Source organism: Ambystoma mexicanum, chromosome 12 (genome assembly GCF_040938575.1).
Source record: "Ambystoma mexicanum isolate Mex_15411 chromosome 12, UKY_AmexF1_1, whole genome shotgun sequence".
Classification (NCBI taxonomy): domain Eukaryota; kingdom Metazoa; phylum Chordata; class Amphibia; order Caudata; family Ambystomatidae; genus Ambystoma; species Ambystoma mexicanum.
This window is the reverse complement of record NC_090936.1, coordinates 999,368,140-999,394,609: the sequence shown is the minus strand read 5'-3', so window position 1 is coordinate 999,394,609 and position 26,470 is coordinate 999,368,140. Positions and strand designations below refer to the sequence as shown.

Here is a 26,470-nt window from a genome sequence, read left to right as displayed (position 1 = left end):
CCTCCGGTCAAGCACCCGCACCCGACTTGGGATCTTAACGTTGTGCTCAGTGCCCTGGCATACAATCCTTCGAGCCCATGGCCACTGTGGATATCAAGCTGGTTACTCTAAAGATAGCCCTCCCAGTCGGACTTGTGGTAGCGCGCAGATTAAATGAGATCCAAGCCCTACTGGCCTCGGAGCCGTATACCAGGTTTCATCAGGACAAGGTCATGCTCCGCATGCACCCTAAGTTGCTTCCTAAGGCGGTTTCCACTTTCCGTATTAACAAGGAGATCATGCTCACCACTTTCTTTCCAGAGCCCAAGGACGAGGCAGAAGAGACCCTTCAAGCCTAGATGTCAAAAGAGCATTCAAATTCTATCTGGACAGAACAAAGGGATTCCGCAAGACTGACGCCTTGTTTGTCACATTTGGCGGCTCAAAGCCAGGTCAGCAAGCATCCAAAACTTCCATAGCTAGATGAATGACCGCAGCAATCCAAGAAGCATGCAAGGGGCAACACAAGGATCCCCCAAGGGACATGCATGTGCATACCACCAGGGCCAAGGCAGAGCTGATCGCTTTTCAGCACCATGTGCCATGGCAAGTGATTAGCAGGGCGGCGACATGGGCCACTCCATCGGCCTTTTGCAAACATTACTGGCTGGATACCGGTGCCAGGGCTGACGTAGCATTCGGCCAAGCAGTCCTGCAGAATCTTTTCACTTAAGAGGGGCAGCTCTCCTCCCCAGGCCGGTCGTGTCAGTGGTGTTCGCCCAAACAGGATGGAGGATAGGGGATGGGACGTAGAAGTAATTCAGTGTTACTAATGTACTCCTAGTCCCCTTGCCACCAAACGACCCACCATCCTTCCCCCCCCCCGAATAAAAGCTGCAAGGTTGTTCAACATAATACAGATGATGCGTCAGTGGGGACTGAGGTGAGGCGCTGGTGGGCGGGGTTAAGGGAGCCTGCGCTCACGAGGCGTGCTCCCGTGCGCACACACATTTAAAAGGTGGTATTTTTCTGATCGCCCATACAGGATGGAGGAAAGGGGACTATGGACTAGGAGTACGTTAGTCACTCCGGTGAGTAACACTTTATATATTTACAGTAATCTGCTTTGAGGGGATTGGGTCCTCCGACGTATTCCATATCTTTGACAGTAATCACCACAGCTGCGCTGCTTGGGAAAATGGTCTGCGTCGATGACCTCGAATGCGCCGTCCCCGAGGACCTCCTCAGACGGCCGACGTCACCCGATATAAGTAGGACGCACGACCCCCGTAGCCTCAGATCCATTTTTTTCCGCGAACGTGTTCGCTTCGTGAATCTCAGTACGCCTCGACTCTTTGGGGTTTCTGTTATATTCTTCTCGGTTCTTTGAACATGTTAGGTTTTTGTGAAAAGCCTGTTCGTGACGAGGTCTACCTCGTCTTCAACCCCGCGTCCGGCTTCAAGAAATGCGGGGACTGTGGGTCCAAGATTTCAGTAACGGACTCGCACGATGCCTGCCTCTGGTGCCTCGGGGAGGCCCACGACACGGACGACTGTGTCGACTGTCAGTCGCTCACGTCCAAGGCCTTGCGGGAGTGCAAGAAGTTGTCTGTAGGTAGGGTGTCTAAGCCCCGGAAATCGAGGTCTGCGGTGCTTTCGACGGATGGTTCGAGAGGCTACTCTACGCGTCATCGGAGGTCCAGTGGGTCTCCTTCCAGGAGTCGGTCTCGCCACTCCTCTGCCTTTTCGAGGCATTCCCGGAAGCGCCGGCATCGGTCGCCTTCCCCGTCCTCTTCCGAGGACTCCGCCCATCGCAGGTCGCTTATCCCACCATGCAAGCGACACCAGAGGAATGGGCTTCCTTCGGGAAGATGTTAGCGATTCCCGAATCGCAGGGCACCGGTCCGTCCGCGCCTCCGAGTGGGGTCGGTCGTGATCGGTCGAGAGACAACGCTCGCACGCCTTCGGGCTCGGGTGGTCGGCACGGTTCGCGGGAGAGGTCCCACTCCGACAAGGGTAACCGTTCTCGCCATGCCCATGCCCGTTCCAGGTCCCGGTCCTCGACGCGCTCGGGACCGCGTGATCCTGTGCAGTCTTCGAGGAAGACGCCGACGCCTGTGGCGCCAAGGTCATCGACGACCTCTCTCGAGGCTCCGCCTCCGAGGGGGTCGGCGGCGCCTAGGTCATCGAAGGACACGCTCGGAGCTCTGGCTTCGAGGCCTGTGTTGACGCCGCCGATGCTGGTCGGCGCTGCGGCTGACGTCGACGCCGATTCGCTCGACGCCGACTCGTTCGGCGCCCTCGACACCTTTCGAGGCGGTGGTGTCGGAGGGGCCCCGTGGCACGGGAGTAGCCCCTAGAAAGGATCTGGCTAAGGTCAGGCATAGCTTTGGTCCCCAGGTGTCTTCCTCTCACCGCCTGGAGTACATTTCAGATGGTGATGAGGGCTCTGATGAGGGCTTGGTTCCGGATACGGTGCCAGATGAGTTTCTCTCGGGCCATAGCCAATTTGATGACCTGAGGCAGTCACTGCATGATGCCAGTGGACTGGACACCTCTCTGGAGGTGGAGTTTTGTAGGCCTGAGCCTGGCACTCGCGCTGATTCTTCGTACCGGCGCCTTATGTCTCGGGTAACCGAGTACTTGGGATGGTCGGCTCCCCCAAGGGAGTTGTTCAGGATGCTCTCACGGACATCCTCGATCTTGGTCCCCCCACTGACCTGGTACTGCCGTTTCATATGGCTCTGCAGATAAGGGTGGCGGCAGCTTGGACTGCTCCCGAGAGTCTTCCGGCAGTGGGCAAGTCTTTGTCACGAAAATACCGTCCAGCCAGTAACGACCCCTGCTACTTGTCCAGGCACCCCACTCTGTAGAGTTTGGTGGTGCAGGCGGCAACGGCCGCGGCAAAGCAGGCGTTGTATCCTACCATCCCTCCGGATAGGGATGCCAAACGTTTTGATGGCTGGGCGAAGAAAGTGTTTTCTTCAGGGGGTATGGTGCTTCAGGGGGCCAACTCCGTATGTGCCTTGTCTCGTTTCACACACACTCTGTGGAACTGTGTTGCATTAGCGGCTGAACATATTCCCGAAGGGGACGAACAGGATGGTTTCCTTGCTATGATTCGGGATGGCAAGGATGCCATGTGTGAGGCCGTTCAGTCGGGTTTGGACATGGCGGATTGTGTCAGCTGGTCCATGGCGGCGAGCACCGTAATACGCAGGTTTGCGTGGTTGCGGAAGTCGGGGTTAGCTCCTGATGTGCAGTCCCGGCTCCTCAACATGCCCTTTGATGGTGAACATCTTTTTGGCAGCAAGGCTGACGAGAGCCTTGAGAGGTTGCAGACCTCCAAAGCTGCAGCGAAGTCATTGGGCGCTGCAGTTCGACAAACTCTGCCTTTTCGTCCTAGGGGACAACAATGGAGGGGAGGTTCCTTTCTCTATTACTCTTCCTTCAGTAAAGCGAGAGGAGCTGGCAGTCAAAGAGGCCAACACAGGGGTACCAGAGGTGGACGACAGGGTACCCGTGGTGCCAAGGTCGCTCGGGCAGTTGCCTCTTTGCTCTCAGGCAACGCCGCAGCCGCTACCACTCAGTCATGAGGCCAGATCCCATGGTTCGCCGGTTGGGGGAAGACTGGCGCAGCATCTTGTAGAGTGGCGTGCCATTACTTCAGATGTGTGGGTTCTGGAGATCATAACCCACGGCTACTGTCTTCCCTTTCGGCAGAGGCCTCACGACAATCCACCTGGGAACCTCTCTTTGAAGAGTCCAGATCCGCTCCTTGCGCAGGAAATTCAAGCCCTGCTGGAGAAAGGCGGAGAACTGGTGCCTGTAGCGGAGAGGAACAATGGATGGTATTCCCCTTATTTTTTTATTTCGAAGAAAGACGGGAATTGAGACCCATCATGGACTTGCGCTACGGAAGGACAAGTTCAAGATGGTTACTCTCAAGTCCTCCGGGCCCTTCAACTTCAGGACAGGTTGGTGTCTCTCGACCTCAAGGACGCTTACTTCCATGTGCCGATCCATCCCAAGCACAAGAAGTACCTGAGGTTCGCGGTTGGCTCGAACGGTTGGACCCGAAACTTTTGGTTTCGGGTCCTGCCGTTCGGATTGACCTCCGCCCCAAGGGTTTTCACCAAGCTCATGGTGGTGGTAGCAGCGCATCTCAGGCAAGGGTGGATTCACGTCTACCCCTACCTGGACGATTGGTTGATCAGGGCGTGCTCTCCCGAGCAGGTCCTGGATCATCTGTCCGTCACCTGCCACTCCCTTCACAAGCTGGGCTTCTCTCTCAATTTAGAGAAGTCCCATTTGATGCCAACACAGCCGCTCCAGTACATCGGAGCAGTGCTCGACACATCCCTGGGGCTGTGTTTTCCTCTCCAGGTGAGGGCTCTTTACATTCAGCAGATGGTGCACAAGTTTCAACTTGCCCAGACGCTCCCGGCGTTCGAGTTCTTGAGGTTGCTCGGCCTCAAGGCATCCTGCATTCTTCTGGTGCCAGAGGCTCGTCTGCGGATGAGATCTTTGCAGTGGTCACACTCTTCCGGCAGGATGTCGGACCCTATTCAGGTGCCGCCCTCGGTCGCCGAGGACCTTCTGTGGTGGGCCGTCGAAGGCAATCTAATGAAGGGGGCCCCATTTTGGCTACATTGGCCGGAGGTGACGATCGTGACGGATGCATCCCTCACGGGATGGGGAGCTCATGCCAACGAGTTGACAGTCAGCGGTCGTTGATCTCCGTTGGAGTCCAGACTCCATATCAATCTGTTGGAGCTGAGGGCCGTCAGGCTAGCCCTGGAGGCTTTTCTGCCGACTGTGCGAGGAAAGAGTGTCCTGATTCTAACGGACAACACGGTGGCCATGCACTACCTCAACAAAAAGGGGGGAGGCAGGGTCACTTCCTCTGTGCAGGGAGGCGATGCAGCTCGAGTTCTGGGCCATCCAGCAGGAAGCTTCGATCTCGGCCGTTCATCTGGCCGGAGACGACAACGAGACGGCGGACGATCTGAGCAGGCAGAGCACGATCTCTCACGAGTGGGAGCTGGCTCAGGAGATTCTCCTGGAGATCTTCGCCCTTTGGGGGACCCCTCAAGTGGACCTTCTCGACTTGTCCATCTGCCCTCCACGTCGTCTTCCCTACCGAGACAATCTGCTCTCACGGGAGGGGGGGGGGGGGGGTCAGGTTCTCCATCCAGAGGTCAGATCCCTCAACCTTCATGCTTGGCTTCTGAAAGGTTGAGGTATAAGGATTGGGACCTCCTTGAAGACGTGTTGGAGGTGTTGCTCTCGGCCAGACGGGTGGCAACAAAGTGTCTGTACCGTTGGTGTAAATTCTGCGACTGGTGCAGAGTTGAGAATGTGGATCCTTTTGAGTGTGACATTCCCATGGATCTGTCTTTTTTGCTTTCCTTGGCCCACAGGGGCTTGCAAGTGGGTACCATTAAAGGTTACCAGGCGGCGCTGTCCATATTTAAGCGCCCGTCTGAAGAATGTTCCTATTTTAAGATTCCTTTAATTTCGCAGTTTTTGAAAGGGCTCACTAATGTGTTCCCTTAGTCACCTTTTTTGGTGCCCGGTTGGGATTTGAACCTTGTTCTTAAGTTTCTTATGGGTGCTCCGTTTCAGCCTTTGCATTCTTGCCCTTTGAGACTGTTAACTCTGAAAACTGTGTTTTTGGTTGTGGTTACTTCCGCTCGCAGAGTGAGTGAGTTACAGGCACTTTCAGTTAAGCCACCCTTCACTGTGTTTCATAAGGACAGGGTTCTCCTTCGAGTTCGCCCTTCCTTTCTTCCGACGATGGTTTCGGAATTTCATTTGGGCTAGAAGGTTGTTCTTCTGGCATTCTATCCTCCTCCGCATCCTGGTAAGGAAGAGGAGACACTCCATAGGCTTGATCCTAGGAGAGCGTTGAGCTTTTATATTTCATGCATGTCCCGGGTCAGAGTGGACGATCAACTCTTCATTGGTTACGCTGGAAAGCGTTTGGGACAAGCTGTGACGAAACAGACTGTCTCGTTGGATTATTTTGGCTATCTCCGAGTCTTACCGCTTGGCGGGTAAGGACCCACCGGCTGGCTTGCGGACCCATTCTACCAGGGGTATGGCTGCATCTACTGCCCTGCAGAGGAGTGTTCCTATTCGTAACATCTGTGATGCAGCCACCTGGGCTTCAGTACATACTTTTGTACGTCACTACTCCCTCGATTCCATCCGAGGACAGGATCTGGCCTTTGGCAAGGCAGTCCTTTATTCCGCAATTTGATTGGGCTTGCTAAATTTGTGTTCTAAATTCTTTCCCCACTTCCTTGCTTTGGTACTGCTTTGGGAGTCTGTCAAAGATATGGAATACGCCGGAGGACCCAATCCCCTCAGAGAACAAGTTACTCTCTTACCTGGTAATGTTCTTTCGATGGGATGGTCCGACGACGTATTCCATATCGCTCCCTCCCTACCTTCCCCGCTGCAGAATTTCATATGCGATTGCAGCTTACGTTTCCGCAAGGCCTTGTGTGTCTGACTGACAGGACTGGTGTCACACGTTCTGGGGGAAGAAACTACAACTGAGGCTACGGGTGTCGTGCGTCCTACTTATCACATCGGGTGACGTCGGCCGTCGGAGGAGGTACTCGGGGATGGCGCATCGACGTCATCGATGCAGACGCCAAAAATTTTCCGAAGCAGCACAGTTGTGGTGATTACTGTCAAAGATGGAATACGTCGTCGGACCATCCCATCGAAAGAACGTTACCAGGTAAGAGAGTAACTTGTTCTCACTATTAAAATGACACAAGACCTAAAGTGCTTTGTATGTACTTCAAAGTAGGAATAGTCAGGTAGGTGTTAGAGCTTCCCAAACTACACAGCCACACGTTTTGTTTAGGGAATTGTATGGAACATTGATGAAACAATTAAAGAACATAACCCATTTGGCATTTAAAGCAGGACACACAAATATTTAAGGATCTAATGTGTTCACATTCTACAGTAATATGCAAAATCTACAAGAACATTGATTAATATTTAACTTTTGGTATGCTCCGATTACTTCCATAGTTGATGATAAATGTAATCTGTCGGTTTGGAAATTTTATTTAATTAAATAAGGCAGCACTGTATTGTACGCTTTCTAAGCTCATAGCATGCCTAAAATGTTTATATGTATATACATAGATTGTTTCAATTCGCTCTATCCATAATCTTTTTTTACCGAATTCTCAACCAAGCAAAAGCTTGTGGTTTCAATTATCTCTAATACATTGTTGCAATGCTTCAGCCATTTATTCAGTGTCTGACAGGACCAGTTATCATACATTCTTTAAAAATACAAAATACTAATTCTGCGGGGGGTCGGAGGGTCACCCAGATTTACCTGGTAGCTTTGGCTGAGCAGTCAGACTTCTCTCAAGAAGAGTTAGGCAGTATACAGAGCATACACAATAGTGCAGGTAAACACAGTAGAACAAGCAAACACTGACCAGAGCTTTGGTGTAAAAGATATATAGTTATTTATTTAAAAACACATCTATGAAAACACACTGGCACTAATATCAAGCAAGTTCAAAAACACAGTCACTAAAGTATATACACTCCCCTAAAAGAATATTAGACAAGTCTTAAGTAAAGCCCCACTTATTTTCAGACAGCGGTGAGCGCTGCCCAGGGTACTGGCACCCATGGGGACCTTTAAGGCCCCAAAGGATTGCCTAAGGGCTTCCTGGACTCGGTCCTGGTGCCGTTGGCGCCAGGCTCATACTGCCCTCTCGAGCAAGGCAGGTTACAAGGATGGAGAATCACGTGTAGACCAGTCTAAGGCCGGTTGAAGGGACTACTTTACCTGGGACTACTTTGATAGGGTGTGGTAGGAGGGACTACTTTACCTGGGGACTACTTATGGAAGCTATATTAACCACACCCTCAGAACAGAACACGCTTTGCGTTATTCTGCACTCCTGCAGCGTAACGCTCACCGTGTATGCTAACTTCAGGCCAGTCTTCAGCCACGCCCGTCCAGGTCTTCACGAACTGCCTGTAAGGAAAGGAAGAGAGGAGAAAACAGAACAAGGCTCTTACATGATGCTCCATCTCGATCGCTCTGGAGTCTCCGCATCTGCCGAGCTGAAAAGGAAGATACCAGGTTAGCCACGCAGAACAAGGACCACGTTAAAGACATTGCAACACTGCGCAACGCTAATACTCACCAGAAGGCTGCTCACTCTTGCGATCCATCAAAGCACCATCACTCGATCGCCGCTCCTGAGCTGCCGCACCTGCCGAATAGAAAAAAAGGCATCAGGCAAAGGGGAAGGGCCTCATTAAAGACATTTAAATCTTACGCAGCGCTAATACTCGCCTGAAGGTTGCATTTCCTTGCGGTCCCTCGCGACACCATCACGCGATTTCCGCCTCTGAGTTACCGCACCTGCAGGATAGAAAAAGAACAGCAGGTTAGTTGCTCAGAAGAACAATACCGTATGTTATCGCATCACGCTAGCGTGGAAACTCACCTTGGAATTTATCTCAACATTTCTGGGGAGTATTTCCGCTTCATTAGAAGCACCAAAGGGGAACCTGCAAAGAAGAAGCACAGGAGTGATCTTTGGCAACTTGAACTCTAAAGCAATCCATACCATTGGTATAAAGACTTACCCACTGAGTCATAGTTTTCTGGAACTCTTCAGGAACAGTGAAGCAACTAGATCCTTGAACTGCTACGCACCCCTGCATACAGTCGCAGGATGGAGAGTCCGCTATTCATAACACTAAGGCAAATCTTCTTTCGTGACGGTAGGGGAAACCAAGGGGACCCGTGGAGCCTACGTGTGACCGTCCAGCTCCGTTCGGCACCCCTGTGGAGACCAGGTGAGCGTAACAGTACCAACCTGCACTACTTTGGTATGAAAGGGTCTGGTGGAAAATTGGAATAAGTGGGGCCTAGATTTGGGCAAAATGAAGTCTCCAATTGTGCCCTAAAATTGAATTCACCTGGTCATAGCTTTGCCGCACCTCCCGATTCTTTTATTCCCCAAAAGTGTTTAGTCGACATACTTAATGCTACAGAGGGAAGCAGAAAGTATTTGTGTGCTCTTAACCACTTATTAAACTTATTTTTATATATACATTTTTTTAAACTGTATTTGCAACTCTATTGCGAATCATGGATTTTCTTCATTGAACCGTCTCAGTCTGCGCCTTAATGCCCGTTTCCTGTCATGAACACCCTGCCAACAATCTTGACGGTTCTATTTGATTTTACTTAATGAAATTACAGTGAATGATTTTACAACAAAACTTTTATAACGAAAAAATATTGCTTTTTATTTATATTATTTGGCTGGTCCCCTCCTAAACCCCCCTGTTTCCCTATGCTTTTAAACCCCATCCCATATATATTTTTTAAATCAATATTTTTTTGTTATTGTTTCGTTATTAAAGTCATTCTCTGTTTTCTGTTAGTTAAAATCACTCGATACCAATTTTGACGAATCTGGAGACTTCATCCCTTCTTCCCTAGGGGAAGCCATCCCCTTGAGCCTGCAAAGCAAATCCCTCCCTAGGGGCGTTAGGACAGTTTTTCTAAAGTCCACCCAGGGGCTTTATAAAAGTATGCTTTAGGCAATACAGTAAACTCCAACTCTTGGTATAATACTGTACTGCATAATTTGGTAGCATGGACAGAGCAGCCAGACTTGATATGGCATTTATAACGCGTCTGTACACAAGTGTTTCTAGGTGCCACAAGACCAGGGAGGGCAAGACCTAGGGAGGACAAGACAAACGATCCTACTAGGCCTTGTGTCACTCAGATTGTTTGAGTGTGACAACGAGACATGCAGGGGGAAGGGGAGGTCGGGGGTGCAACGGAGAGGATAGGGTGAAGTTCAATCAGGGCAGCACGGCTCTAGGTAAGTGTAAGGAGGCAGGGGGGCTGTAGGGGTTACAGTCAAAGCACCGAAGTGTGCATAGATTTCAGGGCTGCAGAGATGCAGTCCTTGGGCTTGAGGTCAAGGATAAATCTTGCAGCCCTTTTCTGGATGGGTAGATGTAGGCATATTGAGAAAGAGACTGTTGCAGTAGTACAGCCTGGAGAGAGCAAGGGCTCTGGAGACAGTGAGCTTCTTGGGGAAAGTGAGAAAAGTTAGGGAGAGGGGACTGTAGATTGGTACAAAGAACCTGTAGCATACATATGGTCCAAAGAAACACTGATATATTGTAAAAGTAATGGTTCATTTTATATATACACAGGCAAATAGAATTCTTTAGAAAGGGAAGTACTATTATCGTTCATAAACGCAATTATAAAAACCAACACTATACTTTTGGTATGCAAACCAAAGTATAGAGTTTTTTTAGAATGGCAGTATGCAGTTCAAGGTGAGTAAAACCTAGGGATACACATTTAGAATGGCAGTAGGCTACTCATGGGGAGTAAAACCACATTAGACTTTTAGAATGCCAATATTCAATTCAAGTTAAGAAGGCCCTATTGGCAATAACTTAGTGTTCTGTTTCAGGAATACTATAGTTATACCAACACTGTTGCTATTTTATTTGTATCGTGCTCGTACACAAGGGTTTCAGAGTGCGACGAGACAAGGAAGGGGTACAAGAGAGAACAAAACAAGGATCTTACTAGGCCCAGTGACATTGAGAGCGTGCAAGTGCATAGGAGAGGCAAAGGGGAACGTGCATGGGAAGCAGGGAGAAGTGGAAAGTGCTGAGCAAAGGAAAACAAAATAATAAATAAGTAAATAATAAAAAGCAACAAACAGTGGTAGTGCAGCCAGCAAGTGGCAAGTGCTAGGTTTAAGGCAACAGACAGGGGGTGTCTGATAAGTGCAGAAAAAAAGGGGGGGGACTGTAGGGTTACAGATACAGACCACAGTGCAAGGGATTGCCAGGAGGCAGTGGCCCAAAAGTCAGAGGGTAACCAGGTGCATGATGCTGAGACAGAACAGCAGGGGAGACGAGAAGCAAAGGCAGAAGCAAAGAGGAAGGAAGAGGAAGTTTGACTGGCAGGGAGGCTTTTCCAGAGGGAGGCCCAGCCAAAGACAGAGATCTACCCCCGCAACTTGTTTCTTTGAAAAACGACTGACCCTGAGGGAGTTACAGGTGGAGGAACGAAGAGCTCGGGAGGGAAGGTATTTACAGAGGGACAGCTGAAGGTATTTTGGACCCAGGCCCCAGAAAGCCTTGTGGACAATGCAAAGGGTCTTGATCTTAATCTTTGCAGCCACTGGGAGCCAGTTGAGAGATTTCAGGGCTGGAGAGCTAGGATCCCAGGGCTTGAGGCCAAGGACCAGTCTCGCAGTCCTGTTCTGGATAAGTTGCAAAGGGCAGAGAGTAGAAGCAGGTAGATTTAGAAAGAGCCTGTTCCAATAATCCAACCTAGAGAGAACCAGGGCTCAAGAGACTGTGAGATTCTGGGGGAAGGAGAGGAAAGGCAGATTACCTGTGAGGACGTGCAGTAGGAAGTTTGACTTTTTAGAGACATCAGAGATGTGGGCAGAGAAGGAAAGCGTGTAGTCAAAGATGACTGACCCCGAGGTTCTTAGCCTCGCAGATAGGGGTAGAAGGAGGGCCAAGGGAGGCGGCCAGAGAGTGACGATAAAGGAGGGTGAAGGTCTGCCGATGAGGAGGATCTCTGTCTTGCTGGCGTTCAGGCAGCGATCATTGGTGGCACTGAATGAGTGGAGCCATCTGCATAGCACTGAAGATTTGACCCGCAAATGGCAATGCGGTGGGCGAGAGTTGCCAGGTATTGGTTGAAAAGCCAAGGTGAGAGGTTACATCCTCTGGGGAACACCACAGGTAGAAAGGAGATAGATGAAAGGAAGGACCCAAGTTGGACCTGGGAGGGTTGATCAGAGAGGAAAGAAGTCAGCCATGCCAGATCAGTGATACCCAGGTTGTCACAGAGACTATTGAATAGGATGGTATGGTTGACCGTGTCAAACGTAGAAGAGAGATCAAGTAGGAGGACAGAGGGGATGTTGGAGTCAAGGCTAGAGAGCAGATCTTCACGGATGTTCAGGAGAGCAGTTTCCATGCTTCTGGCAGCTCTGAAGCCAGACTGATGGTCGTGGAGACAACCAACAGAATCGGAGTGAAAGTTAAGCTGCAGCTGCGTGATGGCCAGCTTTTCCAGGAGTTTGCCCAGAAAAGGATTATGGAGATTGGGCGATAGTTAGCCGGGCAAGAAGGGTCAGCGGTGTGTTTCTTGAGGTGGGTGCACAAGAGTGCTTCAGAGGGGAGGGGAAGGGTCCTGAGGCGAAGGGGAGGGGAGAACAGAGAGGAACCTGTTTTGACGAGACATTCATAGATCGGACTTGTCTAGAGACCTCATCAGGAGAGAAAAGAGGAAAGGACGAGAAAGAGGGACGGGGGGAGGAGTGGCTGTAGGAGGGCCAGAGCTCACAGAAGGGAGAGGGGAGAAGAGTGGGTCGGGATGAGAGGTTGGACAGGATATCTTTGATTTTTTAGATTAAGTGAGAGGCAAGGGCTGTGTAAAGGGCCTGGGAGGTGACGGGAGAGGTAGAGACTGCAGCAGGGTTGACCAGCTCCTTGCACATTTTAAAGAGTTTGGCTGAGTTGTTAGATGCCGCAGAGACACAGGCTTGGATGTGGGTTCTCTTCTTAGTGTGGACAGCGAGTCCGTATTGCCTTTGGTGCAGGTGACAGGACAGTTTCTCAGAGGATGAATGAGAAGCCCTCCATTTCCTCCCAGCCACCCTACACTTATATTTAAGTGTAGTTAGGTCAGCGTCCTACCAAGAATTGCACTTGGCTTTGGGTGTCAAACAGATCCTCATGACAAGGGGCAAGAGCATCAAGAGTGTCAGAAATAGAAGAGTAGAGCATAGACGGTATACAGTTCTTTTGCTGCAGGATTTTTCGTCGCAGGACTTTTCATCGCTGTTTTTTTTATCGAAAAAAAAAATTGTGTTTTTTTTGGGGGGGTGTTTAAAAATTAAATATTTGTGGGTGAAAGGGAATAATTGGAAAAAAAGGGGGGATTTGGGTGGGTAACCCCTCCCCCCATAAAGTTTTTTTCGATAAAGAAACCGGCGATGAAAAGTCCCGCGACGAAAAATCCTGCGGCAAAATAACGTAGAACCGCATAGACAGGGCTGTGTCAGGATGGGAGTCAGCCAGAGGTGGAGTGGGGGAGAGAAGGTGGCGGTGAAAGCCTCAATTGACGCCCGCTTCATGGGCCGGATTTCCAAGAAGTTAGGTGGTAGTGTTGGGGTCTGCTTGGCCTGTAACTTATTCTTCGAAGGGATTGTGTCCTCCGACGTATTCCTTATCTTAGATAGAAATCCTTCAGCTTTGCTGGCCTCGGAAAATTTTTTCGCCAGAGGGCGCTGCGCGTCGATGATCGCCGAGTCGATGACCCTCGACGGCCTCCGTGCCGACGTCGACGTCATCCTGCCCATAAAGGCCGCGCGCAGCGTCCGTTGCTCAGTTCCGTTTTTCCGCGCTTCGTTGTGCCTCGGAACACCGTTGCTCAGTTCTCGTCAGATAACGTATATAATATTTAACCTCGATATCGATGGCATCCTCCTCCGACCCGACGACCCCTCGGTCCGGTTTCAAAAAGTGCCGAGACTGCGGGAAGAAAATGTCGTTGACGGACCCTCACAGGGTCTGTTTGTGGTGTCTGGGAATCACGCACCAGAGTTCGGAGTGTGAGGAATGCCTTTCCATGACGGCGAAAGCCTTGAAGGAGCGTAGGGGGAAGCTCGAGAGAGGTAGGTCAACTTTAACTTCCTCGAAAGCTTCTTCGGTAGAGTCGAGACGTTCGTCTCCTCACCATAAAAAACACTCTCGATCTAGATCACGAAGTGGCTCCCACCACTCGTCGACATCGAGACACTCGAAGAAGAGACGTAGGAGATCCCCTTCGTCATCTTCGTCGAGTTCTCCTGAGAGAGTTCATTGCCCCACAAAACGCAGCTCGCAAGCTGAGTGGGAGGAATTCAGGAAAAAGATGCTAAGCGTCTTCGAGAAAGCGGCCTCGTCCCCCTCGAAGACAGCTGAGGGTGATACCCCGGGTAAAAAACCCAAAAAATCTAAACGCCGCGAGTCGCAGTACCCGGCGGAAAAGTCAACCCGAAAGCGCCTCGAGCCATCGGGAGATAAAGCATCATCGACGCCATCGTCGAAAACTCCTTCGAAACAGAGGTCGGCGCCATCGACGCCGTTGTCGAAGGATTCATCGGCGCATCAGTCGATCGAGTCGACGCCGACGTCGACGCCGATATCGACGCCGGTGAAGGAAAGAACCACGGCTACTCCACAGCCAACGGTTAGACAAAAGACCTCCGACTCGACGCCGAGAACGTCGACGTCGTTCTCGAGCAGGACTCCGATCCTTTCGAGTTCCTCGAGGCCTAGTACACATTTCTCGACGCTTTTCACGGCGCCTTCGAGTACTTTCACGTCGGTGTCGACGACATCGACGCTTTCAAGGCCTGTGATGATGGCTCCTTCTGCATTGGAAATGGGGTTTATACCATTCCAAAAACCAAAGTATCCCCCTTTAACCTCGATTTTTGAGGAAAGGGAGGATTCAGACCAAGATATTGATTTACAGAGGACCACATCACCAGAGCCAGAGACTTTCGCCTCTGAGGATAGAAGATTAAAAAATCTTCAGGATGCACTTCAGGAAGCTAGTGGCTTGGACACTTCTCCTGAAGCAGAATTTATCAAACCAGACCCAGGAGAACATGCGGAGACTCCATATAGAGCTCTGATGTCTAGAATCATAGAATTTATGGGTTGGTCTGCACCTTCTCCTGCCTTTCAGCAGGATGACCTCACTGACATACTGGACAAGGGCCCACAGGAGGATCCTGTGGTTCCATTTCACTCTGCTCTACAGAGAAGGATTTTGACAAACTGGGAAACGCCGGAAATTATCCCGGCAGTAAATAAAAAACTGTCAACAAAATACAGGGTGGCTAGTTCTGACCCTGAATATTTGTCAAAACACCCTACTCCTGAGAGCTTAGTTGTACAGGCTGCAACCTCATCAGGCAGCACATCTGCATACCCCACTGCTCCGCAGGATAGGGATGACAAAAAGTATGATGCCATGGCTAAGAAGGTTTTTTCTGCCTGTAGCATGGCGTTAAAGTCTATTAACGCGACCTGTACGCTCGCTAGGTTCAGCCACACCCTTTGGGAGTGCGCTTCATCAGCGGCTGACTGCCTCCAAGAAGGAGAGGAAAGGGACGCATTTTTAAACATCATCAGGGATGGTAAAGATGCGATGTGCGAGACCCTACAAACTGGCCTAGATTCTGCTGACAGTATCAGCAGGGCCATGGCGGCAAGTACCACAATCCGCAGGCATGCGTGGTTGAGGAAGTCTGGTTTTGCCTCTGACGTGCAAACCAGGCTTTTGAATATGCCCTTTGACGGTTCTACCCTCTTTGGAAAGAAGGCGGATGACAGTTTGGAGAAACTGCAAACGTCCAAGGCAGCAGCCAAGTCATTGGGAGCTGCTATCCGTCAGAATACCTTTCGTCCTTCGGGATCATCGTGGAGAGGACGGTCCTTTCGTTACTATTCCTCATATGGAAAGGGCAGAGGACGACCGGCTCAAAGAGGCCAAGGAAGATTTACCCGTGGTGGACGGGGTAGGGGAAAGAAAGCCGCACCCGCAGGAGCAGGAGCCACTTTACCTTCGGCAACTGCATCAGCCGCTTCAAAACCACTCTGAGGTCTCCCCTCACAGAACACCAGTAGGGGGCAGGTTAACTCACCATCTGACGGAATGGCAGGCTATTACGTCAGATGCTTGGGCTCTGGAGACAGTGGCCCAAGGTTACTGCCTGCCCTTCCTACATATCCCTCAGAGTCATCCACCGGGGAACAACCCTTTGAAGCTTCCAGATCCGCTCCTCTTGCAGGAGGTTTTAGACCTGCTAGAGAAAGGTGCCATAGAACTGGTACCTGTAGCGGAAAGGAACAAGGGTTGGTACTCCCCCTACTTCATAATACCGAAGAAGGACGGAGGACTGAGACCCATCTTAGACTTACGGGAATTGAACAAATTCCTCCGAAAGGACAAGTTCAAGATGGTGACTCTCTCTCAGATCCTTCAGGCCCTCCAGCTTCAGGACTGGTTGGTATCTCTAGACCTCCAGGACGCTTATTTCCATGTGCCGATCCATCCCAGGCACAGGAGATACCTGAGGTTCGCAATTGGCAGCTCTCATTATCAATTTCGAGTTCTGCCATTTGGGCTAACCTCCGCCCCGAGGGTCTTTACCAAGCTAATGTCGGTTGTGGCTGCAAGTCTAAGGAGGGAAGGGATTCATGTCTACCCTTACCTAGACGATTGGTTGATCAGAGCTGTATCTTCGGAACAGGCTCAGAGACAACTAGATTATGTTTGCCACTTCCTTCACAAGCTGGGCTTCTCCCTCAATTTAAAGAAGTCACAGATGATACCATCACAGAGACTCCAATTCATTGGAGCAGTCCTGGACACTTCCCTGGGAAGAGCCTTGCCACCAGAGGTGAGGGCTCGAGATATTCTGCAGATGGTCATCAGATTTCAGAATGCCCAATATCTCTCAGCCTACGACTTTCTGAGGTTGCTAGGCCTCATGGCATCCTGCATATTTCTCGTGCCGGAGGCTCGCCTGAGAATGAGATCCCTCCAGTGGGCACTGAGAACTCAGTGGTCACAGTTCTCAGGAAGGATGACAGATCTCCTTCGGATCCCGGTCAAAGTAGCCCGAGACCTTCAGTGGTGGGCCTGTCGGGAGAACATCCTGAAAGGAGAAATGTTTTGGCAACCATGGCCGGAGATAACAGTAGTCACGGATGCCTCACTCACGGGGTGGGGAGCTCACGCCAACGACTTGACCATCAGCGGTCGTTGGTCTCCATCGGAGTCCAGACTACATATCAACCTGTTGGAGCTGAGAGCCATCAGACTAGCGCTGAAGGCTTTTCTGCCGTCTGTACGGGGAAGAAACGTCCTAATAATGACGGACAATACAGTGGCCATGCACTACCTCAACAAAAGAGGAGGCGTAGGCTCACTACCACTGTGCAGAGAGGCGATGCAGCTCTGGTTTTGGGCAATTCAGGAAGGAATCTCTCTATCGGCAATTCACCTAGCCGGAGAGAAGAACTTGACAGCGGACGCTCTGAGCAGGCAGAGCACAGTCTCTCACGAGTGGGAGATAGCTCAGGAAGTCCTTCGAGATCTTCGCCCTTTGGGGAACCCCTCAAGTGGATCTGTTCGCCACCAGTATCAACAGGAAGTGCGACAGATTTTGCTCAAGGGAATTTCCCCCGAGAGGAGCTCTAGGAGATGCGTTCGTAGTGGACTGGGAGTTCCCACTTCTGTACGCGTTCCCTCCGGTCCCTGTCATTCCTCAAATGATCAGGAGGTTGAGAAGGTTTCGGAAGACCATGATCCTAATTGCCCCGGATTGGGCCAGGAGAACGTGGTACCCGGACCTTCTAGACATGTCCATCTGCCCTCCAATTCGACTGCCATACAGAGAGGATCTTCTCTCGCAGAAGGAAGGTCAGGTTCTCCATCCAGCCATCAAGACCCTCAACCTTCACGCTTGGTGTCTGAAAGGTTGAGGTACAAGGATTGGGACCTTCCGGATGATGTTATGGAGGTGTTGCTTTCGGCCAGAAGGCCGGCAACTAAAACTCTATACCGCTGCCGTTGGAACAAATTTTGCAGCTGGTGCAGAGAAAAGAATATTGAACCCTTTTCTTGTGGTACACCTATGGTGTTGTCATTCTTACTTTACCTGGCTAATTCAGGCCTACAGGTTGGCACAATTAAGGGCTATCTCGCAGCGCTATCAATCTTTAAGCGCACTGCAGAGGAGCCTTCATACTTCAAAATTCCATTGGTAATACAATACCTAAAAGGATTAACTAATGTTTATCCCCCGAAACCTTTTCAAGTTCCCTTATGGGATTTAAACCTAATTTTAAACTTCCTAAAGGGTGCCCCTTTTGAACCACTACACTCTTGTTCATTGAAGCTTCTCACCCTCAAAACTGTTTTGCTAATAGCATTGACATCTGCTAGAAGGGTTAGCGAGTTGCAAGCCTTATCGTGTAAACCTCCACATACAATCTTTTACAAGGACAAAGTTGTTCTTCAGGTGAAGCCTAACTTCCTCCCGAAGGTAGTCTCGGAGTTTCACATCACTCAGAAGATTATATTACCTTCTTTCTACCCTCCTCCTCATCCGGGGAAGGAGGAAGAGAGACTGCACAGGCTGGACCCTAAGCGAGCCTTGAGCTTTTATATCAGCAGATTGGCTAAGATCAGACAAGCAGACCAACTCTTTGTAGGTTATGCAGGACATAAGTTGGGCCTTCCAATAACAAAACAAACCATCTCCAGATGGATTATTTTAGCCATTCTGGAGTGCTACAAATTGGCAGGAAAGGAGCCTCCTCAAAATCTAAGGGCTCATTCTACCAGGGGTATCGCAACATCCTCAGCCCTTCAAAGAGGGGTGCCAATTCGAGATATATGTGCGGCTGCCACATGGTCGTCCGCACATACATTTACCAAATTCTATAGCCTGGATTCCTCCTCTAGTCAAGAAACTAGATTCGGCAAGGCTGTGTTACACTCTGTCCATTCTGGAAGGGTAACATAACTTTTATTACTCCCGCCTCCAGTCACAATACCACTGCTATGGGAGTCTATCTAAGATAAGGAATACGTCGGAGGACACAATCCCTTCGAAGAACTAGTTACTCTTACCTTGTAACGTTCTTTCGATGGGATGTTCCTCCGACGTATTCCTTATCGACCCTCCCATCCATCCCCGCAGTATGACTTCCTGTGGGTTTGCAGCCTATGCTCCTTCAAGGTGATTAGTCTAATCCAAAAACATTACTGGGGACTACAAAACGGAACTGAGCAACGGACGCTGCGCGCGGCCTTTATGGGCAGGATGACGTCGACGTCGGCACGGAGGCCGTCGAGGGTCATCGACTCGGCGATCATCGACGCGCAGCGCCCTCTGGCGAAAAAATTTTCCGAGGCCAGCAAAGCTGAAGGATTTCTATCTAAGATAAGGAATACGTCGGAGGAACATCCCATCGAAAGAACGTTACAAGGTAAGAGTAACTAGTTCTTCTTTCACAATGTATACAGTTACACTAACATTACTTGCTACAATATGCTATATGCAGTATGCTATTCAAGTTGAGTAAAACCTTATTGGGTATAAACTCTTAACACTATATCTGTTATGTGTAGTTAAACCAATGTTAATTTTCAGAAGAGTGGAACACAACTCTAAGGTAAGCAAGAACGCTAATAGGCTTTTTCAGGAAGGCATTCAGCAGTTCAAGGTAAGCAAAACCTAAGGTTACGCATTTAGAATGGCACTATGCTATTCAAGGTGATCAACCCCTATTGGTAAACCTTTACATTTGTTCACTTTCAGGAATAATAACGTGATATCAACACTAACTTTCTAGAAGAATGGAACACATTTCAAACTTTCAGAGAGGGCAATAAGCAACTCAAAGGTAAGAACTTTTTCAGGAAATGTTGCACACTAACATCTCTACAAGTAGGTACTTGTTCTGTTTTGAAGTCGGAGGCCTTATTTTTTAAATTCCTTCCCTACTCTAAGGTGTGAGTGATGTTGGAGGCAGAAGGGGGACACTACTGGCCAACAGGCTGTCCGGATGAGGCTCAGACGCAGGCAAGTCATTGTTCGAGGATTTCTCATTGAACAAGTACAGACTTCAGAGTTAGTAGAAAGTGTTTGGGGACTTTGTAGAAGGTTCCCTAGATGCATTACATGTTTATGCCTGGGCAAACGGTATGGGTGAACTCTCAAACACATGAATCACCGACTTAGTTAAACAGGAGTGACACAAGGCTTTAGGTAAGCACTACCGTCAGTACTACCCTCAACCAGACAGTACCTCAACAGTGAAGATCTAGCAGACAGGACCAGGTCTCTATATTCTTGGTCGTGGTGACGAAAGAAAGGACACCGGATGGGAACTTGCAGCAGCAGTCAACAGAAAAGGCTCCCCAACAAAGTATTCTTCAGTGCTTCTCGCAGCTCTGTGGATTTGGCACCCTTTTCAAGGTACCAGATGAAGAATGGTTGTCGCAGGACAAATTTGCCTCGCTATCTTGGTCCTAGTGAGGGAACTTCAAGGAGTGGAATCCTGCTTCTGGAGGTTTAGCACGAGACCACCAATGTTTTAGCGAGAATTGGACTTCGGAAGACGTTGCAAGCACTCAGCTTCAAGGCCCCAGGATATTGGTGGTTTGCAGCCTAGGATGGTCACAGCTCATCGTGGGATGACTGGAAATGTATGTATTCTCAAGACTGGTTGGTCCCACCAGTCCAAGGGTCACGGTCTTTGGGACTCCCTGGTTGCATGGAAGAAAGGGTCGGAACAGGCTCTGGTTACAAAGCAGGCCTGTCTGGTTGCTGCAATAGGTTACCGCTGTCTTCTCTTCTTCCTCACTGGATTCACCTCCAGTGGTCGACTTGTCTTCAACTTCCAGATTCAAACAGATATACAGTAACACACACACAATTTCAGCAAACTCTCCCTGCAGTTTACAGAAAGGGGTGGGTGGTTGTCCAATCAGGACAGCCAGCACCGCAATGAGAACTTGTTTCGCTTAGGCACACCAAAAGAGGAGGGGGTGAGGGGGGGTGGGGGCTGCAAAGTTTTGGACGCCTCCCTCACTTCCTGCCTTCAGATACTCTGGAGCCTCAGAAGGCTGCACAAAGAGTTCCAGATGAAGACCAAACTTGAACCAGGACCTCCCCCACCCCAGGCGGCAGGAGGAGGACCAAGAAAGGCCAAGCACACTAAAAATTTTAAAGAAGCCACCATTCTAGCAGAATGCGGAGCTTGTGTGCATTACCACGCCTGGTTTGACAGTCTGTGTTACATTATCTACTTTTGTGTTAATATATGGCAACTGCCACCAGCCAGAATAGTAAGCTTGTCACAGTAACAGAAATGTTACTGGAGCAGTTACAAAGGGGATACTGTATACTTCTCCAGCATGGGGTCTGGCATGGATTCACATGCTCATGAATATTCCCCGTCGTCAGGCCGGGAATCCTCGGTATAGAAAAAAATCAGTATCATTTTTGTTTCTGATCTGTCTTTCTTAGTAGTAACCAATCACTGGTCTCTGGGTCATACTGCCCCCAGCCAATGACTGCCCTCTCCCTAAACCCCGCCTCCGGCAGCCATCCTCAAATTTCTACCGCATGTTCAAGTGTTGGGAGTCCTCGTGCTGTAGCTCTCAAGCTTTTGCTGCGTTTTTGCACTTTTTCAGGAGATTTTTTTCATTTTTCGGTTAAATAGAGACTCATGCTCCACCGTTTCTACATCCGATCAACGGGGATCGTTTCAGAGTTTTCTATGCCCCTCAAGGGTGAAGATTTCGTCGAGTTATGCTTTTGGAGGATTCCAGAAGTTCCGAGGCCTACCCCGGACATGGCCCAGGAGAAAGGAAGCTCGACGCCCGGGAAGCTGTTCAGGACCTGCCCTGGAGGCCAGCTTCAGAATGTTTTCAAGGAGGACGAGCATTCGTTATGCCTCTACTGTCTCCATGAGGACAAGACGCACACAGAGAAGGACTGTGCGTTTTGTGGGAACATGTCGGAGCGGACCATGAAGGATCGCCACCTCCGTCTGGCCAACTGGCTGGAAGGGAAGAGCCCGTCAGGCAAGAAGAAAAAGAAGTCAGAGCGGTCTTCTAAGTCCTGTGAGGGTGCCCCGGCAAACGGGGAGCCCAACAAAAGGCCAAGCACCGCGTGTCCGCAGGCACCGGGAGCGCCGAACAGTTGGGCTCCTTGGCTGCCAGGCAGGGCGCATCCTCCCCCGCGCCATCAACCACGAGCCAACGCTCTGGCTCGGGTAAGAGGAAGTCCGAGAACCCGGCGAAGCTTCTGGAGAGGCCCCGGTTGATCTCGAAGATTCCGGCAGAGGGGGAGCGAGGCTCAGACCCCCCCCGCCCAAGGTGAAGGCCCCAGGCGTACAGAAGGTGACGATGGCCTTAATTCACCCTGCTAAGACCTCGATTGAGGATGTCGCAGCAGCCCTGGCTCAGCCTGTGGAGGCTACGCCAGTGGAGGCGACCTCAGGACCCAGAGTCTCCCTGCCACCACGGAGGGAGTCGTCTTTCAGGCCCATTGAGAAGACCCCCACGAAGTCCTCGTTGGAAAAGGTGGGGGAGGGGCAGGTGGCCATCGTGGATATGGACACGAACTCTGAAGAAGAGCTCATCGAAGTCGTGGAAGAGGCCCAGCCCATCGGGAGGGATCCCGACGAGGGCGATGACGAGAGCAACGGTGTTGCCGTTGAGGTTCCTCAAGAGCCCTCGCGCCCATCGTTTCCGACGCCGCAGGACACTTCGGCGGCCATTTTGTCAGCGATTCAGTCCTTATGCTCGGAGATGAGGACAAGGTTGCCCCTCCCCCCTACGGAGGTACCTGAGCCAGACCCGACGGGGGAACCGGAGCCGGGACCTTCGGAAAGTCCACCGCATAAGAGGGGGACGACGCATCCTACTCCACCTCTCCCACCTCTGCGGCCTGCTCTGCCCTCCCCCCGGTCTTCTACCCACGGGGATGATACAGGCATGGACACGGCTACGACAGGTACAGATGACGACGGAGGCGACGTCCCCGCCGGACGAGATTAGATCCTTTCATGCCATGATTTCCAGGGCATCCGAGCTCTTCCAACTCTGCCCAGAAGAGAAGAAGGAGGAAGGGTTCCTTTACCAACGGCGCGAGGCTAAAAGGAAGAAGGTCCTCGCCGTACCACTTCTCAATGACATCTAGGATGAGGGGCTCGCCCTCCTCAAGAACCCTGCCACGGTGCCGGCAAAGAGGGACCGGTACGAGAAGAAGTACCGGGTCCCCGATGATGCCCCCTTGTGCCTTCGGGCGCAACCTACCCCGGATTCGGTCGTCTCGGCGGCGGCAAAGAAGAAAGCTGGGGGGGGCATTGGCCTCGACATCAACTTCCCCGCCGGACGGCGAGGGCAGGAAGCTGGACACGATGGGACGACAGGTCATCTCATCCGCAGCAACGACTAGCATGGCGGCCAACGCCCTGGCTATCGTAGCCCGCTACGACAGGGAGTTGTGGTTCAAAATCGCCCCTCTGTTGGACTTCCTTCCGGATGCCAAAAGGGCTGAGACCCTTGAAATCCTACAGGAAGGTGAGCTTGCTTCGGACCACGCCATCACGGTGGCAACGGACATCGCTGACACCGGTTTCTGTCAGTTGGGCAATGGTGTTTGCCTGAGACGGCTAGGATGGCTCAAGGCGACGGATTTCCGCCAGGACGTACAAACCAAGGTTTTGGACATGCCCTTCGACGGGAACAGCCTGTTTGGGAAGGCGGTTGATGAGTCCCTTCAGGCCATCAAGACAGACACAGAGACTGCCCGGGCACTGGGAGTGCTCCAACGATGGCCGTCCTTTCGGAACTCCGGAGGCAGACAAGGTGCCTCCAAAGGATCTGGCAGTGGCTCCTCCACGTACCTCCAAGCGGCAAGAGGCATGGCCTCATGCAAAGACCGGCCCTAGTATCATTCTTTTTACATATTTCATCACAAGGAAGATTTTCTTCCAGCCATTCCAAAGTAGTAGACATTTCTGTGTAAAAAGAAATTTATATTAATTTACTGTACCTAATACAGAAAGTTTATAAATATATAAAATCAGTGAAACAATCGTGGTTAAAGGGACGTTATGGTTCGAAGTAAAACCGAAAACCCCCTGGAATTCGCAAGTATTGGTAAGCTAAGCAACCATAACTTGCGCCACAACCGTGCACTGCTAAGACAAATACCCAGGACATCACAAATGTCGTTGAGACACAGTACTTTTCATGAGGGAGGAATTTGTTTTTCCTGAACTTTGAGGAGGAATTGGCCTATTGCCATGATAATGTATCTCAGCCTCCTCCTAAAGGTATAAAGTTCAAATCTAGAGAAGTACTTCCAATTTGTGTTGAACTTAAAGAACCTATCTTTTATACCCCTAAAAATCCATATCCTCGACAATGTCAAAGGTATGCCAACGGGAGCGGCAAACCTGTGACATTTTCTCCCGCATCTGTCTCTAAAAATGTTAAACATATTTACTCATATTACAACAACATCAAGGGAGAGAAATTTTTACTTAATCCTAAGATGTAGAGAAATTGCAACTTTCTACAAAGCACTTCATGTCCCAGAATTCCAGTTGTATTGTGAAGAGGAGGAGGGCTAAAGAGACATGAAGGAGCTCAGGCAGGCAAGCCCAATAGCTTTTGGCAGGGTCAGGCAATTAGTTTGAAGGGCCTGTACCTGAAACCAATTTACCCACCTGACGGGTAAAAAAGGCATCTGCAGGGAGGAGCAGTAGAAGGAAGCTGGAGTGGAAGCTGGATGGTCACCATTAGCAGAAGTAGATGGAGCAGAGCACAAGGCTGGCAGTTCACAAGGAATTGTGACCACAGAAGGGACACCGGAGCAGAGGAAGGGCAGAATTCACCTGCCAGCTCGGAGTTGGTCCTGTGCTCACAACACAAACCCTGTTGGGCTGTGGTAGCACTGGAAGGGACTGGAGGAAACAGGCAGTCTTTCCAGGTGTGCCTAATTGCTGTGAATGCAGAGCTGAAGTTGTGCATCTACCCAAGGCTTGTGTGCAGAAGAAAACCGAGGGGAACGGGAGTGGGGAAGTCTCTCCTTTTGATTAGGCCGGATTGGAGACACCCCTGCAGCAGGTGGTTGTGGGTCCCAAGAGTGCCTGCAGCAGTAGTAGTTGAAGAAACAAAGCCAGGAAGCAGAAGCAGCCCGCAGTTGCAGTGATTGTGGAGTTGGGGGGGGGGGGGGAGTGAAGCTCCATACACCAAATCAAGCAGTTTCATATCTTAAAAAGTCATGCATGAAACATTTCCCCCAAATATCTGGGAGGATAAAAGCTGACCGAAAGGTGGCAACATGTAACTTTGAAGTGGCAGTTCAAAGGTAAAACGAAATGTTGTGTGCTTAATTTCGTTTCTATTGGAAAACTGATCTCTTGTAACATTCCCAACAATGAAGCAGAAGTTATAAAAGCAGTGGAAGCTGGGCAGAGAACAAGTACAGCCCCAAGCCAATAGACCAAGCCCTATTATCTCTTATACAGCTCATTTAAGAACTGAGCACTATTGTTTAAGGGTTGTTGAAGCCGTTGCTGCAGAGGCTTTCAACATTAGGGTTGAAAAAGGTTATCCAAGGCTGGAAAGAGTTGTACTTTAACTTTGGGATAACCACTGAAGAAACGGTGTCAGTGTCATTGAGGAGGATAGCTCAGTGGCAATGTGCTCGCCTTGGAAGCAAGATGTACCAAGCAACACAGGTTCAATCCCCAGGTCCGCGATTAGAAACTTCTGGGTATTTAAGCACATTATAAATATGCAACTAAGACCAAAACAAATTCTGTAACCGCGCCTCGATGCCCCTGGGCTGTGTGAGCGCTTTAAAAAAAATGCAAATAAATTTAAAAAAGAAAAAAATTGCAAATGCAAATTGAAGCTGGGGAAGGGGACTGTATACTTGTATAAAATAACTGTAGTTGGTAGCTACAAAGTGGAAGGAAATGCAAAGAGGCTGCCCTCTTACCACTTGAGAGAGAAGAGTGCCTTGCCAACCTGTAAAGGTCGAAGACGTCCTGTGGAAGTTGCCTAACCTTATAAATTGGAGTAGCAGAAGTACTGTGGTTGCCGATACAGAGACAGAGAGCGAGAGAAGACACCACAAAAGTTGTAAATGGAAGAGTTGTTAAGCAGAAGAGGTACCTTTGTCTTCAACTTTGTTCATCTTATCCGGGAGAGAGGCTATCCAGGGATCCCATTGGTACTGTTATTTATTTTTGTGGAACTTTGAAAGGGGGATCTTTTCATCAATTAAAGAACTGCTGTGACTTTTATTTGTGTGCACTTTTGTTTCTTTGTAATTTTTCAAGACTTTTCTTTTCCTTGGAAGAATAGACTCTGGTACATTTCTGGGGGAACACTATCTGCCCAGAACAAGTATAAGTAATCCAAGACACTGGTTGTTTGGTAACTTTTCATTTATATTGTTTTCCTGTTCATTTAAATGTTTGCTGTTTAGTGGGAGGGTTAATATTGTGAATGCTAGGGTTGTCGCTTAGATCCTAGACTAGGTAGGGAATCCTCTGGTAGAGTAGGTTTAGTTAGGTTTTACAACGGTAGCGGGCGCCCCTCTCTCGAAAGAACAGACTTGATAACCTGTTCAGGTCTGTTCTTGCGAGAGAGGGGCGCCCGCTACCTTTGTAAAACTATTTTTTAAGGAACCTGGGATTGGTAACCCTAGGTCTCCTGGGGGCAACCAGACGTGGTCTCCCTCTCACTGTGCTTAGAGAGGCATCAGCTTCACCTCACTGATGATCCCCAACAAGGGTGAAACACGTGTATGGG

General features: G+C 50.1%; 1 protein-coding gene across 8 annotated transcripts in view; it reads left to right on the top strand.

Annotated features, from left to right (window-relative positions):
* Positions 1 to 26,470, top strand: part of PPP6R2 (protein phosphatase 6 regulatory subunit 2) — a 2,012,581-nt gene that overhangs the window by 486,540 nt on the left and 1,499,571 nt on the right. The gene's annotated exons all lie outside the window — the stretch shown is intronic.